The sequence below is a fragment of the Talpa europaea genome, assembly GCF_964194135.1.
Source record: "Talpa europaea genome assembly, chromosome: 2".
NCBI classification, from domain to species: Eukaryota; Metazoa; Chordata; class Mammalia; order Eulipotyphla; family Talpidae; genus Talpa; species Talpa europaea.
The window spans coordinates 83,727,759-83,745,338 of record NC_140068.1 but is presented as its reverse complement, the minus strand read 5'-3'; positions in this window follow the sequence as shown (position 1 = coordinate 83,745,338).

Sequence of the window (17,580 nt, the reverse complement as noted above, 5' to 3'; positions counted from 1 at the left end):
CTGAGGAGCAGGTGGAGAGAAAGGAATCCTTGATGAGAATGTAAAATATAGCTATTTTGGAAAGCAGGTGAAGATTCTTCTACAAAGTAGAAAAAGAAATTCCTTATGATCTAGAACCCCACAGTGGGATAGTTGCTTGAAGAATCTAAAAAACACTAACTTGTGGAGATACATGCACATCTATGTTTATCACAGCACTATATAATAGCTAAAAGTTAGAAATAAATGCCAATCAACAGACTATTGAATAAAGATGTAGTATATTACCATACATAAAGATGAAATTCTGATAACTGAAACACAGGTGTACCTAGAGAGCTAGTATGTTTCATTATTGAGAAGAAAAAAGACAAATATATTATTTCACTCATATATGGTAGATAATAAAGCAAAACAAACTGATAAAACTTAAAAAAATTTTAAACTCTAAGACCATCTGATCATCACCAGATGGAATGCTAGGGTGGAGTGGAGAGGGTGAGCATAAATCAGGTATGATTTATAAAGATGCACACTTGAAACATTATGCAATGTTAACATTGATTTTAAAAAAAATAAGTAATAGAGTCCAAGAGTTTAAAAATAAAAAAGGTAAATTGTTGGGCCTCCCCTGGTGGCACAGCGGTTGAGTGCTGGGCTGCAAAGCTGCCCCCAGCCTCAGCAGCACCGGTTCGATCCCCGGCTACCAGCAAGGGTCCCACATAGCGCGCAGACCTCTCCTGCCATGCCCGCTGCTCCCCTCAGCAGTGTATTTCTCTGCCTGTTCTGTTCCCCGCTCTGCTCTGGCTCTGGTGAATCCTCTCACCCTCCCGCGCTTCTGACTGTACCCAGTGCTTGTATACATAAATAAATCTCAAAAATAAATAAATAAATAAATAAAAGGTAGATTGTTAATCAAAAGGGAAACAAAACACATTAGTGTCTTCAAACTAAGGATGTGACTAAAGAACATTTTGACAAGGATATTAGCTAACAATCTCCACAGAAATCAGTAGCTAATGCACAATGAAATAATGCAAAGGAGGGGTGGCCAACAGCCCTTTGACATCACCTTATTAACAGGCCCTATAGAACAGAGAGCTCCCCTCCCCACACTCCCCAGTTACTCAGCTGCCCCATAAAGTCCACAGGCCCCAGTAAAATATAGGACATGAACCATCCATGTGGAGGGTGCAGGAGGAAATTTCAGTGCCATCTGCAGCAGCATGCAAAATACACAAGTGCTGGGATGTGGTTCCCTCCACCTAGATTTCAAATGACATGTAGACAGCCTCGGGAAACTGTCCAGCCAAGCTGTGGGGGTAGGGAAACTTAGAGTCTTATGGTCCCAATGCCTGATCAGCAAAGAACATAATCCCGGTGGACCTTGAGAACAGAGTATTGTTCTTGAGAGGATTATCCTTGAATGGGTTGCCCCAAATGTGCCACATTAACATGTGCATTATATGTGAAATATGCCACATTGGCATGCTGAAGGCAACCAAAACTCAGCAGACTCTGGAAAACCTTTATCTCTCCCTTAACTACCTAAATGAATTTAGATAGAGTCATGTAATAGAAAAAGAATTATTACCGGAATTAAATGTCTGAAAGGTCTGGATGACAGGTCAAAAATTCTAATTACCAAATATTTACTTCTCCTTTTATGAATGATCCTGCTCCCCTTGAAGGCCAAGACCTCAATTAAATTTCTTAGATCAAGATGGCATAAGTCTAAGTTTCCAGACTTGTCCTTGAGTCTCATAACTTTGGAGCTTCCATATTAATATTAAACTTTTCTTCTTTTAATCTATTTTATGCAAATTTAATTATTAGACCACCAAAAGAACCTAGAAATGAAAAAGGGAAACATTTTCTGCCCCTACATCTTATGTCTTAATGTTTAATATAATTTGACCCTACTTACGCACGGTCTGTTATCAATTATTCTATCCGATTTCTCAAATTTGGAATTGGAATGTCTTGTCTATCCCTATATCACTATTGCATTTTGGAAGCAATAGCATATTGATCTCACAGGTGCCAGGGGAAAGGGATTTGCCTCAGGATAGTACCTTTTGAGTCTCACCCATATATGACTTAGATGGTATTTAAATGAGACTTTAAAGTTAATGCTAGAATGTTTTATGGTTTGGGCAATTATTGGGATAGAATATGTCTACATACAAAAAGGACATGACTTTTGACAGGGTCAGAGGTAAAACACTATGAACTTAATGTGTCCCTTCTACCGAATACATATATTGAAACCTAATACCCAGTGTAATCATATTTGGAGATGTGGTCATTAGGAGATGATTAGGTGATGATGGTGGAGTGCAAATGATTGTGTTTCATGTCCTTAATAAAGAATCCCCCAGAGAGTTGTTGCTTCTTCCTCTATGTGAGGACTCAGGGAACAGACAGCCATATACTTGCTCATCAAGTGTCAGCAGCAGCCCCTTGAATTTATTCCCACTGACATTCAGTGTTACTTTTAAAGTGAATTACCAGTGAAACTCATATATGCACGATGGGTCAGTGTCCAGCTTTATCCTGCTAGCAGGCCAAACTGATTTTTCCTGTTCATCAGTATCAGCAATGGCACCTTCTCCTATACTCTGAATAAGTTTTTTCTACCTCCTCAACAACTGTGGCCAAACTGACCTAGATGTTATCTCAGCTACCTTCGCTGGCATCTGGCAGTCTATAGTCACACCTTCTCCCATAAGGTATGAATCCAAGTCTTGCATAATCCCTGTTTCATGGGTACTCTCCCTCAGTTCTAGGGGAGGTATTAATTCTTTACTCCTTCCAACAAAAGGTTCTGTCTTTGTTACAATTCTTTACATATTTGCTATTTTGAGATGAGTAACAATTTTAATTTTTAAATTTTAATTCTTTTATCTATTTATATATATTTTACATCTTTTTTCTTTTTTTAAATTTTTATCTATTTATTTATTTATTTATTTATACATATATACATACATACATACATACATACATACAAGCACTGGGTATAGTCAGAAGCGCGGGAGGGTAAGAGAATTCACCAGAGCCAGAGCGGGGAGCAGAGCAGGCAGAAGGACCGAAGTACACTGCTGAGGGGAGCAGCAGGCGGCAGGAGAGGTCTGCGTGCCATGTGGGACCCTCCTCCGGTGGCCGGGGAGCAGCCGGGGATCGAACTGGCGCTGCAGAGGCCACGGGCAGCTTTGCAGCCCAGCGCTCAACCGCTGCGCCACCAGAGGAGGCCCTTACTTTTCTTTTTTTCCCACAATGTTTGCTTTCTTTTCTCAGGCGCATTCCCCATAAAATTTCTACCACCAATTCACCCATGCACCATCACCATAGTCCCTTTTGCTCTTCCCGTCCTCGTTTGGATCCCTCTCCATCCACTGCAGAATGCCCTGATTTATAGTTGTTTATTTTGTTTTTTTTATCTTTTGTTATTTTTTCCCTAATGCCTTATTTGGTTCCCCAATATTCCTCCTGTAAGAGAAACCATCTGATACCTTTCTTTTTCCTTCTGACTTATTTCAATGAGCATAATCTCTTCTAGCTCCATCCATGTTGCTACGAATGGCATTAGTTTACCTTTTTGATTGCTGAATAGTATTCCATTGTATATTTTTAATGTATATTAAATATGCTTTAGTGTCATAAGGAAAAGAAACAAGAAAATGAATTTAAAAAAAAATAAGATTTATTTATACAAGCACTGGGGTACAGGCCAGAGGCATGGGAGGGTGAGAGAATTCACCAGAGACAGAGCAGTGAGCAGAACAGGTAGAAGGACTGAAGTACACTGCTGAGGGGAGAAGCGGGCGAGATAGGAGTGGTCTGCCTCACCATGTGGGAATCTCCTGGCAGGCCAGGAATTGAACTGGCGCCGCAGAGACTGCTGACAGCTTCACAACACTGTGCTCAACCCGCTGCACCACTGGGGAGGCCCAAAAATGAATTTTTTTGTGGTGGAAATTTAGGTAGAAGTTGGATAATTTTTACAGTAAAAATTACATTTGTGGACAAACTCATAATAAAGGGTGAAGCACTTTAGTATTGGAATTCATGCATTTTTAATTGAGGTAATATTAAGCTACCACTATCAGGTATTGCCCTGTAGTGCACCCGCCACCAGCTCACCCATATTCCACCACCATAGGCTATTGTGCCTTTACAAATTACTGTGTTGATTAGTGTGCCTGGATTGGATATAGACAGAGAAGAACACATATTGAAATCTTTTCCAAGTTCTCTGTATTACTAAGTGAAAATCTTGTAAGAGGACCTTGGCAAGTTTGTCTCTTAATATATTATTCTTTCAAAATAGTATCTCAAAGGAATTCAACAAGCAATGGAAGTTAAAGGATGAACATCCAATTATATAGTAATGTCCAGAGCAATTACATTTATAATTGAACTAAAAGAGTTAAAACAGGACTTTTCTCTTTAGATTTAAAATATAAGACAAAGCACAGAATCTGAATTTTTAAATAGTCTTAAGTAACAAAGGTGGTTTCTCAGCCAAGGAAAAGTACCTTCCATGAACATTGATCAAATAGCAAGTGGTAAAGGTTGGTTAATGGCACATCACATTTATATAATTTTCTTAATAATATAATTTTAGCACATGTTTGACAGTACCATTTAGCAGAATATCTATCATACTTCTCATGGACAATGATTCTCCTTGGAAATGGGTCTCTTAGATTTTATGTGTGTCTTTTTTTTTATTAGATGAGGAATGTTTCTTCAACAAAACTATTACTAATCTCTTGATAAGTAAGAAATCAGTGTTGCAAGCCAACCAGGAATATCAAAATGATATGCATTTTTTTGAATCCAAGGTAAGAATAAAATTGGTTAATAAAAATAGAAGAAAATGGGGGGGCCTCCCTGGTGGTGCAAGGGATTAAGACGCAACCTATGAAACTATCCACCGCCACTGCAACATGAGTTTGATACCTGGCCAGGGAGCTACCCACATAGCACAGCAGACCTCTCCTGACTCACCCGCTGCTCCCTCAGCAGTGTATTTCAGTCAGTCTGCCTGTTCTGCTCCCCACTATCTCTGGTGAATCCTCTCACCCCCTGCACCTCTGGCCTGTACCCCAGTTCTTCTATGTATGAATATTTAAAAAAATAGAAAAAAAAATCACTACAATCTATCCCCCTGTTTTTCTTTTGCAGATAATGTCCTAGGCACTAGGTTGGAAATTTCAGGGGGGAGGGGACCTTTCTGGTATGCAAACTTGTGTCTTTGTTAATTTTTCTTATTCTTGGAGGAATAGGGACTAGAAAGGAAACCCAGTCTATTGTTTGAAGAGAACATTAAAAGATTCAATGGCATTAACTTGTATGGTGATTAAGTTAGCCCTGTGCCTCCTACCTTTGGAGTTTTTTTAGCTGAGGGTATTTACTTTGCTTCTGGTACAATTTCAAATCAATATAGTTATAAAATACCATAACATAAAATCATTGCAAATTCTAGTTCATTAGAAAATTCTCACGGTGAACATATACATTTTTAAAAAATTGTTAGTCCTTTAAAATCACCTGTGGAATTTACAAAGGAGCATTAACAAATAATGTGTGGATGTAAAGCACATTTAAAAATATTGTTTAGAGCAATATTTTTAAAACTCGTGTTATGATCTGAATAGTTGTGGTTTTATTATGATTGCTTCTGAATAATCTTCAATTAAGGTATACTAATCAATTGCTTTAGAGAAGTTTCTTGGCAATATAACAAATTTTAGTAATGTATATATGTGTGTAATCAATAAACAAGTATACTGATTCATTGGAGAACAAATAATATCCTCTTTAATAGTCTATTTTAAATTCTAATTTATCTGACAGATTTATTTTTTCTCAGTGATATGATTCATACCTCTGGTTCATTTAATATAGGCACTATATTCATGGTAGTGAAAAAAATCTATTCCTGTAATTAATATTTCAGACTGAAATTTTGTTTCCCTGTTGTTTCTGAATTTGGAATCATATAAATGGTGTGGACTCTATTATTGGGTTTTGTAACATACAATGAGTAGATACTTTCTGATAGAAATCTGTATATATTTACAACTTAGTTAAGACAATGAAAGGGCATTTTCTTTGACCATGACTGCCCTTAGATACTTCTCCCATGAAGTGCAACTTCAGATTTTTGGTCTATTTCAGTAGACACCCAACTATCCATCTGGGTTTCTGGGTTTTTTAATCTTTCCTGTCATTAGCAGTTCAAATGCTTCTCAGAATTCCTAGGAGATTTGGTGGTAGGTAATGACAGTTAAGAGGTGGGGAATAAGATGAATTTAACATCAGATGGCCTTTACATAGTCTTTTTCTCAGTCAAATGGAGACCGACAAGTTTTAATATAACAACAATGTCCCCTAGGCTAGGAATCTTGTGATCTTTATGCAGTAGACTACTAAGGACCATGCACTCAATTCTACTGGTGAAGGGGGAGGGGTGTTTCTCCAGGAACCAGCAGGGAGTCCTAATATCCAACTCAATTCTGATACTGTCTGCTGTAAGGAAGCACAACATCCCACAGGTTACCCACAAGACTACCTACCTCCACCCTTTTCAGATGTCCATTTTAAGTTCAGATTTACCTGTACTTCTGGCCCATTATGGATCAGAGGTGCCAATGACCCTTTCTTCGGGTTCCATAAATTTGCTAGCGTTACTCACAAAACTCAGAGAAACACTGTATTTTTTACATTAATAGTTAATATAAAATTTTATAATTAATTCAGGAATAGCCAGATGGAAGCAATATATGGAATAAGGCATGTAGAAAGCAGAGTTTCCATTTCTTCTCTAAGGGTTCTCTACCCAAATCCTTTCTTCCAAATGGAGGCTCCATTACCTAGGTACATTCGGTTAAATTACCAGCCACTTGTGATTGATTCATCCCTATCCCCATTCTTGGAAATCAGGGCCTAGGACTGATATTCATACTTATTTCATACTTATATTCATACTTATTTCCCCATCTTTAGGTGCTTTTTCAAAAGTCATTTCACTGGCATAAATTCAGCTGTGTTGAAAAAGGGCTAGTAACAAGAAATCTATTTTACTTTTATAGCTCTGAATCTGTCAAGGAACTGAGGAAAAGAGATCAAATTCCATGCCAAAAGATGGTCCAATTATGTTTATCACACAGGGAATCACATGGCTTTTAGGATGTATAATTCAGGAACCATGGATAAAGAGCAAATATATGTGTATATGTGCATATTTAAACATATACATATATATTGTAAAATACATACATATATATTAAAATCATAATGCTGCAACTATCTACCATATTTATCTTTGAGCATTGTGTTATTTAAAAATAAACATTTATGGAACAGGATACCCCAGTTTGAATCATCACAGTAGCCTTACACAAATTCTGAGTAACATACAGGGTTAACCAAAGTTAACCAAAATAGCAAGACACAGGGGAAAAGTGTCATCACACATACTAAATTACACTGACAAGTTAATTAACAAAATGATGAACTTCATGTATCTGACAAGACATTCAGTCTATGGAGCTCTTGCTTTGATTATAAAGGCAGACATTCTACTTCATATATGCAAAGGCGTCCATGAATCATAAGTTATTCTTTATGTTACATTTTAAAAGTAATACTACATATTACTATATATTTGGTTAGATCAATAGGGTTATTCTGATCTGATCTATTAAAATCTAACAAAATAAGCTCCTGAGGGTTGGTAAAAATCTCTCCTTATCTTTCTTACACACACACATATGCTTGCATTCAAGCTACAGAATACTCTTTAGAAAGGGTAGTTATTGAAAACAGGGAGGCAACCAGAAGAGAAAAGAAAGCTCTAGATCCAGGGAGAGGATGAGAAGCATTGAAGGAAGGGAGTTACATTAAGTATTCACTTGAGTAAGAGAGTTACATAAGCATTCACTGTTGAGGGAAAAGAAATTAAACAAATTTAGAAGATACAGTTAAGAGAAACAACATTTTGAGATAATGAATCAAAGAAGTAGATTGGAGATAAACTTGTGAAAAGTGAAAGATGTAGAATGACAAGAATTAGGCTCAGAGACATGGAATGAAATTTGAAGAGGGAGTGAGCAAGGCTGGGAATTTACTGAATGACACTATCAACATTAAAATTCAGAACTCTTTCTATAATATTGTTAGAATGGTGGAAAATGCACCACACACAGGCCAACAGGTTCAAAACCCATTAATATGTTATATTAAATTTCTCACTGATGGTTTTCTTGCAAAACTGAGGAGTTGGTCTCTCCAGGTCATATAAGGCAGAACAACTGTCTCTTGACAGGAGCACAGCCTGTCTGCCAGGCTTTTTGGGTGTTTTATTTTCAAACCCTACCTATGGCTTTATTATTCCCTTTTTGAGGCTGACCTATATCATGTCCAATGTGAGACATAGAGATAAGGACCCAAACACATGCGGGTGGTGGAAAAACAGTTGATGGCCCTCAGGGATGCAGTTTCTGCTCACTGGTTTTCTAGAACACTTCCAGTGTTCTAGAGTAAGTTTTCTCGAGTTTGACATTCCCAAAATTAATACTGATCTCTTCAGGCTATTACTGAGAAATTGCTGTTTTGCTTAAGACCTTATTTTATCTGTGGTACCAACAGTATACATAGGTCACCCTTTAAAGTTCTGGATTATTCTGATAAACCAGTGTCAGTTCCTGGCAGATATTTTGCTTTAAAAGCTTATACAAGCCCTCAGTTCAGTCCATGTGGAGTGAATCTGCCCCTGCAGACTGTGCCACAAAACACACACTGACTACTGTGGCACTAAGCTGCAGTCTGAGACAGGGCTAGCTGTGGGCTATTGCAAAGTGTATAAAACTTGAGGTTTTGGTCAAAGGTTCATTTCCAATTTCTGTTTTTCTTTTCTTTTGAAGAACTTGAGGTACAGGTCAGGGGTATTGGGAGGGGGTGAGAGGATTCCCCAGAGTGGGGAGCAGAACAGGCAGAAACACACTGCTGAGAGGAGCAGCGGGCAAGGCAGGAGAGGTCTGCTGCGCCATGTGGTTACTTCTTGGAGGCGATCAAACTCGTGTTGCAGTGGCTGTGGACAGCTTCACAATGCTGTGTTTAACCCCTTGTGCCACAAGGGAGGCCTTCATTTCCATTTTTGACAGAGGCATAGCTTGCAGGGACAGCCATCTGAGGAAGTACTAGCATTTAGTATTACAACAAACTTGTAGAAACAATGTGATCCTAGCAAGCTAATTGTCCTCAAGAAGTGTCTCCTAGGGGCCTTCCTGGTGGCACAGCAGGTTGAGCGCAGTGCTGTGAGGCTGTCTGCACCTCTAAGCGTGGGTTCGATTCCTAGCCAGCCAGGTACCCACATGGCTGGGCAGACCTCTCCTGACTCTCCCACTGCTCCCCTCAGCAGTGTACTTCGGTCTATCTGCCTGTTCTGGTTCCTGCTCTGTCTCTGGTGAATCCTCTCACCCTCACATTCCTCTGGCCTGTACCCCAGCTCTTGTATAAATGAACTGAATCTTACCAAAAAAAAGTCTCTCCTTCAGGAATCCCTGCTGACTAAATGTATCAATATCATAGTCCTTCTACATGCACCTTTTGAATGAGGTGAGAAAATAAAAAGATAACTTAGAATTCCTGTGGCTAATATAGAGCAATTTTGAACTTCCCAACTTGCTTTTCTTAAAACTGAATTGGATAACTATAGTACTACTATAGATAGGAGGCATCTTTCACTTGGTATATGGAAGTGTGCAAACATTACCAAGTCCAAAATTGTCTGTTTGAAAACTAAGATTTAAAAAATGGCCAAAGCAAAGAAAAGATTTAAAAAAAAATAAATGTCTTCTTAATCTGAACTCTCCCCTCTCCCATTTTCCACATTTCTGGGTGTGTGATTGGCCCCATGTGCTTGGGTCCCACTACCAGTGCCTTCGTCATATAAAAAAGGAAGGGTGGATGCTCTTGGTGGTTCACCCAGAAACACAGGGATCACCACTAACCCACAGGGTATGATAGTTAACAACTGGAAACTTCTTTTTCCCTAAATCACTGTGAAGCTCCCATTTGGTTAAGGTCACTGAGAGAATCACTGTGGGACCCCTTTAAGCCTTGTGAACTTCAGGTAGTAGATTTTCTGAATCCAGCAATTTTTTTTCCATAGTTGCCAACTTCAACTTCTATGAAAGTCCTCTTGCTGCCTGCGTCCCATACAACTCTCTCACAGCAAAGTAACCTTAACCTAGTAAATCTTGTGGCTATCACCAACAAAGTTCTTCAGGGCTACCTGACAATGAAAGATAATCTCCTGACCCTTGCAAGGAGCTACAAGAAGCTCCTTTGGGTAATGATGATATCTCATGGCCCATAGTTGAGAGATAAAAATGAAAAATGTAGAGATACTAGATATAAAGAATCCACACCCTTTGACATAATTGAAGCAGCACTTCTGCCTTTGCTACCACAGCCCAACAGGATGATTTATCTGCATTCAAGCATGTGAGTCTGCCTCCCAGTCAAGGACAAAACTGCCAAGATTTACACAGATAGTGGATATGCTTTCTGAGTTGCTTATGTTTTTGAAATGTTGTGTAAGCAAAGTAACTTTCTTACTTCCAGCAGAGCCAAATTTATAAATTGGCTTTATGCTTGGGAATGATGAAATGCTTTACTTTCATCTGCTACCTTAGTTATTCTCAAGCTTGGAGGACAGTCTGAAAGTGACTCTTGGTACTAAAGGAAATCACTGTACTGCTATTTCTGCAAAGAATGCTGCTCTTAAATGAGCCCATATCAGTCAAATATCTGTCATGTTTGAAGAGATTTCTCCATTCAATAACCCAGAAGAACTATACAGAGAAGTCAAGTGGTCCTAGAGAAATAAACCAACCAACCCACAGGATAAAAATTCAATAACTGTTGTTATGACAAAACAGAAAGCTCTGATTTAGACCAATACAAACCAGTCATAGCAACTTCAAAATTTTCCAATCTTAGTCATTGTATAAACATGAACCAATGAAAAGAGATGAAGAAATATTAAAAATATCACAAAAATGTGCCTAACTTACTTGGCCATCTGTCCAAAATTTTAGTCCAGTTACTCCTATTCAGAGTTTCTGGATAATTTAATTTGCACAAGGACCCATTTGAGGTCTGACAATGGGATTTCATCTCATGGATCTAAATGGTGTTTTAATTATGATCTGGATGTTTTCTCACTAGAGACTTTTCCTTCCAAAACAGGATGCTCCTTCCATTGTAAACAAGATCCATTTGGTTAAAATTATACCTACCTGGGGAAGTCCTCTTGACCTCAAAGTGAACTCCTGGGGCCTGCTTGGTGGCGCAAGGGGTTAAGACACAACCTATGAAGCTATCTGCAGCCAGTACAGCATGAATTCAATCGCTGGCCAGGAAGGTGACACACATGGCGCATCAGACCTCTCCTGTCTTGCCCACTGCTCCCCTCAGCAGTGTATTTCAGTAGACCTGCCTGTTCTACTCTCCACTCTGTCTCTGGTGAATCCTCTCATCCCCCACACCTCTGGCCTGTACCCTCATTCTTGTATACATAAATAAATAATTCTTTAAAAAAAAAAAAACTCTCTTCCACCTAGCTGGAAAGGATCTTGTCAAGTGCTGCTGACAAACCTTTGTGCAGTCTAACTTCAGGGAACAGGTTTTTGGGTTCATTTAACTCACCTGAAGGAAGCACTACCTCCTGACTGAAAGTGCACACCATCTGGTGATACAAAGATTAAAGATTTCCCAAAAAGCAAAAGATGAGAACAGTCATCTCAAAGTGACCAAACAGGGAAATACATATTTTACTCATTGTTCTATTTCATATTTCTCTTCTCCCCTTGAACAAACTATGCCCTTGCTTACACATCCTAATTTTTTTCTTATACTCAAGTGGCAGGTTTATTATATAAAAAAAGGAAAGGAGAAGGAAACTGCACACACAAGCAGGCAGAAAGAGCTCCCTCTGAAAGGCAAAGGATTGTTAAAAGAAATGTCTGCATAAATGCAGGCAGGCCAGAGAGCAGCTTACATGTCCTCGTTTCTTACAAGAAGGGAAATCCTTTTTGGGATTTTCAACTTAGGAGAGAGAACAAATTTCTATAGTCAAAACAGTTTCAACTCTGCAACTATTGCTTGACTCACAGACTAAATAATTTGAGTAACTCATCACTGATCATCTATGTATGTGGCAGTAAAATCTAAATAACTATTTCCTGTTGTACATAGACACATTTAATTACATAAAATTTAGAGACAAGTGCATTGCAAATAGCTAGTGTGCCATCTGATCTTTGGTCTTGTTGATCTATTTGGTCAAGTGACCTTTCAACTTTAGTTCCTCATTTAGCATAATCATACAAATCGAGCTCATAAAATTGCTATTTCCTGCTTTTCTATGTGCTTATTAATTCTGTACTTGTGTCTATAAAACTTTGTGTGAACAATGTGCATTCCAAGGGGATCTCCACAGCCTACCACTTTGAAAAGGCATAGGCTTTAGCCATGACAACCAGAGACTTTCTTCCTGGCAGCAAGGGGCAAGAGGCCATTGATTCAGGTCTAACTGTTGGTCATTGATGCTTTCAGAGAAAGATCCAGATCAAGAAGGAAAAATGTCAACATTAATATTCAGAACCCTATTAAAATGATATTGGGAGGCTACAGAGTATAGTGCATATGTAAACCAGCAAACTACAAAATTCATAATGCCTTGCATGATCCCCTACTCTTGCTTTTTCCAGAGGAACTGAGGGGGAGGGTTTGCTAGGTCAGTAAGTTAGTGGGGAGAGGAAGAAGAGGGCAGACACTTGGCTCTCCCAATGAACATACCTTACGGGCCTGTGTTTTCTGTTGATTTCAAATAAACTATCTTTGACTTTAGTAGCTGATTGCCTTTTGAGGTTCCACAACATGAAACAATAGGTCAAGGTGGAGGTAAGAGCATTTGGTAGATGAGTATGTGAGGCAATGAACACCAGGAAGGGATATTCCTCCACAAGGGAGAAAGGAGATGCTAAAGGTACTTTTCCTTAAAATGAAAACTGCAGTTGGAGCGTGGCAGTTCTTTACATTCTTTTAACAAGTTTTCTTATATTGCTACAGTTCATCCATTTGAACAGATCGTCATGCATCAGAGGTCTAGGGAGAAGAGAGCCACTTACCCCATGAGCCAAAATTGAGACAACAGTAGCTATCCATGAAGAAGGCAGGGGAAAAAGTAATGAAATGCCTTTTTCAGTTGATATTTTCTGAGTGTCTAGAACTGGGAGCTGTTCGGTATTCTATGTACCTCACGTTGATTAATATATACAACCTAATGGGGTAGGCCTTACTAGTACCACTTTACCTATTTGAGATAATAGAAAATGTAGCTAATTACCTTTACCCCAGTTCCTAGCATAGAGCTCCTAAAACCCATACAAATTTCTAGTTGCTAAGAGCACTAGGAGAGGAGCTACTTTGGATGGTTCCTGGATGGCTTCTCAATGGAGACTGGTCACCAGGAAGACCAAGTCATGATTAGAAGTTTGCAAATTTCAGCTCCATCCCCCCATTCTCTATAGAGGGTGGGGGGACTGGAAATACAATTAATAATTGTGCATACATGAGAAAGCCTCTATAAAATCCTAATAATGGGGTTTAATGAACCTCCAGGTGAGCAAACACATCCACATACTAAGAGGAGAATGATGCACCCATAGGGAGAGGAGTTACTGTACACAGGATCCTCCCAGAATTTGGCCTATTCATCTCTTCATCCAGTGATTCATCTGTATTCTTTATCACATCCTTTATTAATGCAGTAAAGTAAGTGTTTCCCAGAGTTCTGTGAACTGTGAGCTGCTCTACCCAATAACTGAATCCAAAACGGGGGAGGTCATGGGAATCTGATTTGTAGCCATGTTGAACAGAAGCTGTGGGTAACCTGGGGATTTATTTGTGATTGACACCTAAAGTGGAGGCAGTCTCCCAGGACTGAGCTTTTAAACTCCGTGATCTGGTACTATCTCCATATAGGTAGTGTCAGAATTAAAGTAAGTTGTAGAAGACTCAAGTGTTATCAGAATTGCTTGGTGTGTGAAAAACCCCACATATTTGGTGACCAGAAGTATCACAAGTGTTTTGAAAATAAAGGATAGACACTGGGAGGATGATGCACCCCCAATGCCAAAGGGAGAGAGGAGCTCAAGAACCTTCCAGAATTTGATCTATATATAGGTTTTTCCAATAAAACTAAGGATAATTTCTGTTATAGTAGTAGCCCAGTTCATATTATAAATATGACTTATTTTAATAACTTGTATCAATATAATTATATTTAATATATTATACAATAATATAAATTCATAAAATAAAAGCTTAAAAATGGGATCTGAACCAGCTATTTCTTTTTGTTTCATTTTCAATTGTCTTCAACACAGGATGCAGTTCATAGCAAAAGTAGCAGAAAGCAGAGAATTCTGTCTATCCCCTGTCCCCCTCCCAGCCTCCTACCAATATCTCACACAGAACAGTACATATGTTACAACTGATGACTCTACATTGACATATCGTTAATCAAGCAATCTGATTCTGATACATGCTCACACTAATATTCTAAATAGTGCTCTCCATCCAAGTTGGTTTACTTTATGACTTTGCCAAGGATTGACTTTGGCTAAGAATATATGCAGGGCAAATACAGTCATTTCTGCTAGAATTTTTATCACATTCATGAGTTTGTAAACCAGGGACACTTTAGCAGTGTGCTACTGAGAGATTTTCTGAAGCAAAGGTAGGCTGAATTTAGAAAGGTAACTTCTGTTTTCCCAGGAAAAGAATGACAGTTTTCAAAGCAACATGAACTCAGAGCCTTGGGGGTTTTTAAAGTAGGTCTTTGAATATAAGCCAGAAATACCATTAAAGAAAATTAGTAACAGTTTCAGTCTCATGACGATCAGTTGTATCGCCACCTATAGCCCTCTGGTTATTATAAGAACAGAGGACTTAAAAGAAATTGACATGAGATTTTCCTTCCAAATAGGGAAAACTACTCTACCATTTGGTTTAAAGACAACTCAATATAACAAAGTGATGCCACCTAAAACCTTAAATGACTACAAAAAGTAAAAATTAGGTAGCTGAGATAAAAATTCCCAATTACACAAATTTCATCAATATATCAATTGAGAGGAAATGAAAGGTAGTGGGGGATGTAATACAAATCTACCATTCTTGGTTTTGCTAGAGAGGTAATTGGTATTTTTAAAGGCTGAGGTGTAGCAGCAAATCTCATATTGTGTGTGAAATAGTATCAAACATGCCAAAATGTTCTATCTTTTATCATCCTGACACTAACTGTGATAAAGACTTTTCTACAGAGTATGAAATAACTCACCATATACTAAGGTAATAGAGTGTGATTTTTCCCCACATGTCAGTACTTTAAATAGATGCTTGCTCACTTATGAATCTGAGTGTATGCATTGGTAAGGTGTAACCTTGAGAATACATGCAGAGGACATGTATTCCTGGGGGGAAGAGATGACTGTGTCTATCTTTACACCTGAGGACTTCTGTGGAGCATGGTCTCAAACAGTCCTCAAGATCTCAAGCCTTAATTCCCTGTTATTTGGCAAACATTTTTTTAAAGCTGAGGGGTTTTTTTATTAATTTATTTATACAAGCACTGGGTACAGTCAGAAGCGCGGGAGGGTGAGAAAATTCACCTGAGCCAGAGCAGAGAGCAGAGCAGGCAGACTGACCAAGTACACTGCTGAGGGGAGCAGCAGGCGGCAGGAGAGGTCTGCGCGCCATGTGGGACCCTTGCCCGGTGGCCGGGGATCCAACCAGCGCTGCAGAGGCTGAGGGCAGTTTCACAACCCAGCGCTCAACCACTGTGCCACAGGGGAGGCCCAAACATTTTTTTTTAAATCTAAATTTCAATATTTGGTATAGAACAACTGTATCCTTTCCAATGTGTCAAGCTCTCTACTGCTATGCTATTTTCTTCTACTCTAATACAAAAATTTTACTTGCTTGACTCATAAGGTCATTGAATTTGAGATGCTATATTTACCTACTGTAAGACATCCAAAGATTTTTAGAATCAACTCTCAATAGGGGAAAAGTTGAAAAAGGGCTAGTTTCCATAAGGGTGTGAGAATATGGCCAGTGGCATACACTGGTAGCACTACGAATGTGTAAAACATGTATTGGAGGGCAACTACATGGAGAGTTATCTATTAGAAAATAAAATACATGGGCTTTTCTGGTGGCGCAAGGGATTAAGACACAGCCTGTGAAGCTGTCCACAGCCACTGCAGCACGGGTTTAATCCCTGGCTGGGGGGCTGCCCACATGGCACAGCAGACCTCTCCTGACTCGCCTGCTGCTCCCCACAGCAGTGTATTTCCGTCAATCTGCCTGTTCTGCTCCCCACTATGTCTCTGGTGAATCCTCTCACCCCCACAACTCTGGCCAGTTCTTGTATGCATAAATAATCTTAAAAAAAAAAAAAAGAAAAGGAAAATACATTTGCTGCAATCCTGTAGTCTACCTCAAAGAAATACTTGCATTAGAAGTTAAAGTTTTCAGCTGAAGGATGTCCTTTGCAACTCACTTTATAATAGAAAAATTTAAAAATTGATGGAAATATTTGAGATAGCAATTATATGTGTACAACAAAGCTATATTATGGGAAACTGAGTGGCAGTTAAACAGGAGGTAGGCCCATGTGGAATTTAAGAAATGTTTTCAGATACATTTACATAAAAATATTAAGTGAATAACATTGTAAATACCAAGTTTTGACAGTATGTATACATATATATTTATATATATTTGATGTTCATATGTGGAACATTAACTAGAATAATAGAATGACATGCCGAACTCTAAGTATCTCTAAACTGGAGGATGAAATAAACATATTCAATATTCATGGTCTAGTGCCCAATTTTTGAAATTTTCATAATATCAATTTATACTGATGTTAATTTTAGAATATTGATGTTAAAATCAACTATGAAACTGGAAACATACATAGCTAGTTCATTCTTTAATGTGTTACTTTTTTGTTTTTTTTTTTTTTTTGAATACTGTGTCCTTGTCCCTATACCTATTGCTGCTTCCCCAACAATTGCTATCCATCTTTCAAACTTTAAACATATTTCGCTACTTGAGGAAGTTTCTTGTGTTGAAATAACTACCCTGTATTCTCCACAATAACTTCATATCTCCTTTACTAGACTAAAAGTTCAGCAAGATATTGAACCATGCCTTTATGCTTCTCCCATTATTCCTTTGAAAAACCAAAGTTCATGTCCTATTTAGCAGGCACACACTCTGGATACATGGGTGAGTCCCATGAGCCACAGGATGTGTAGGCAGGTGTTGGCTTCCTACCTCTACAACATCAGGTGAACTTGTAAGCCAAGCCTGATACATTCAGGCTGTTAAGCACATCAAAGTGTTTGCTGAATGATTGAATCAGAAAATTCATGAATCAAGCCTTACCACACTTTTATAGAATTAAAGACAAATGTTCTGGAAAGATGTAAAAAAAAAATA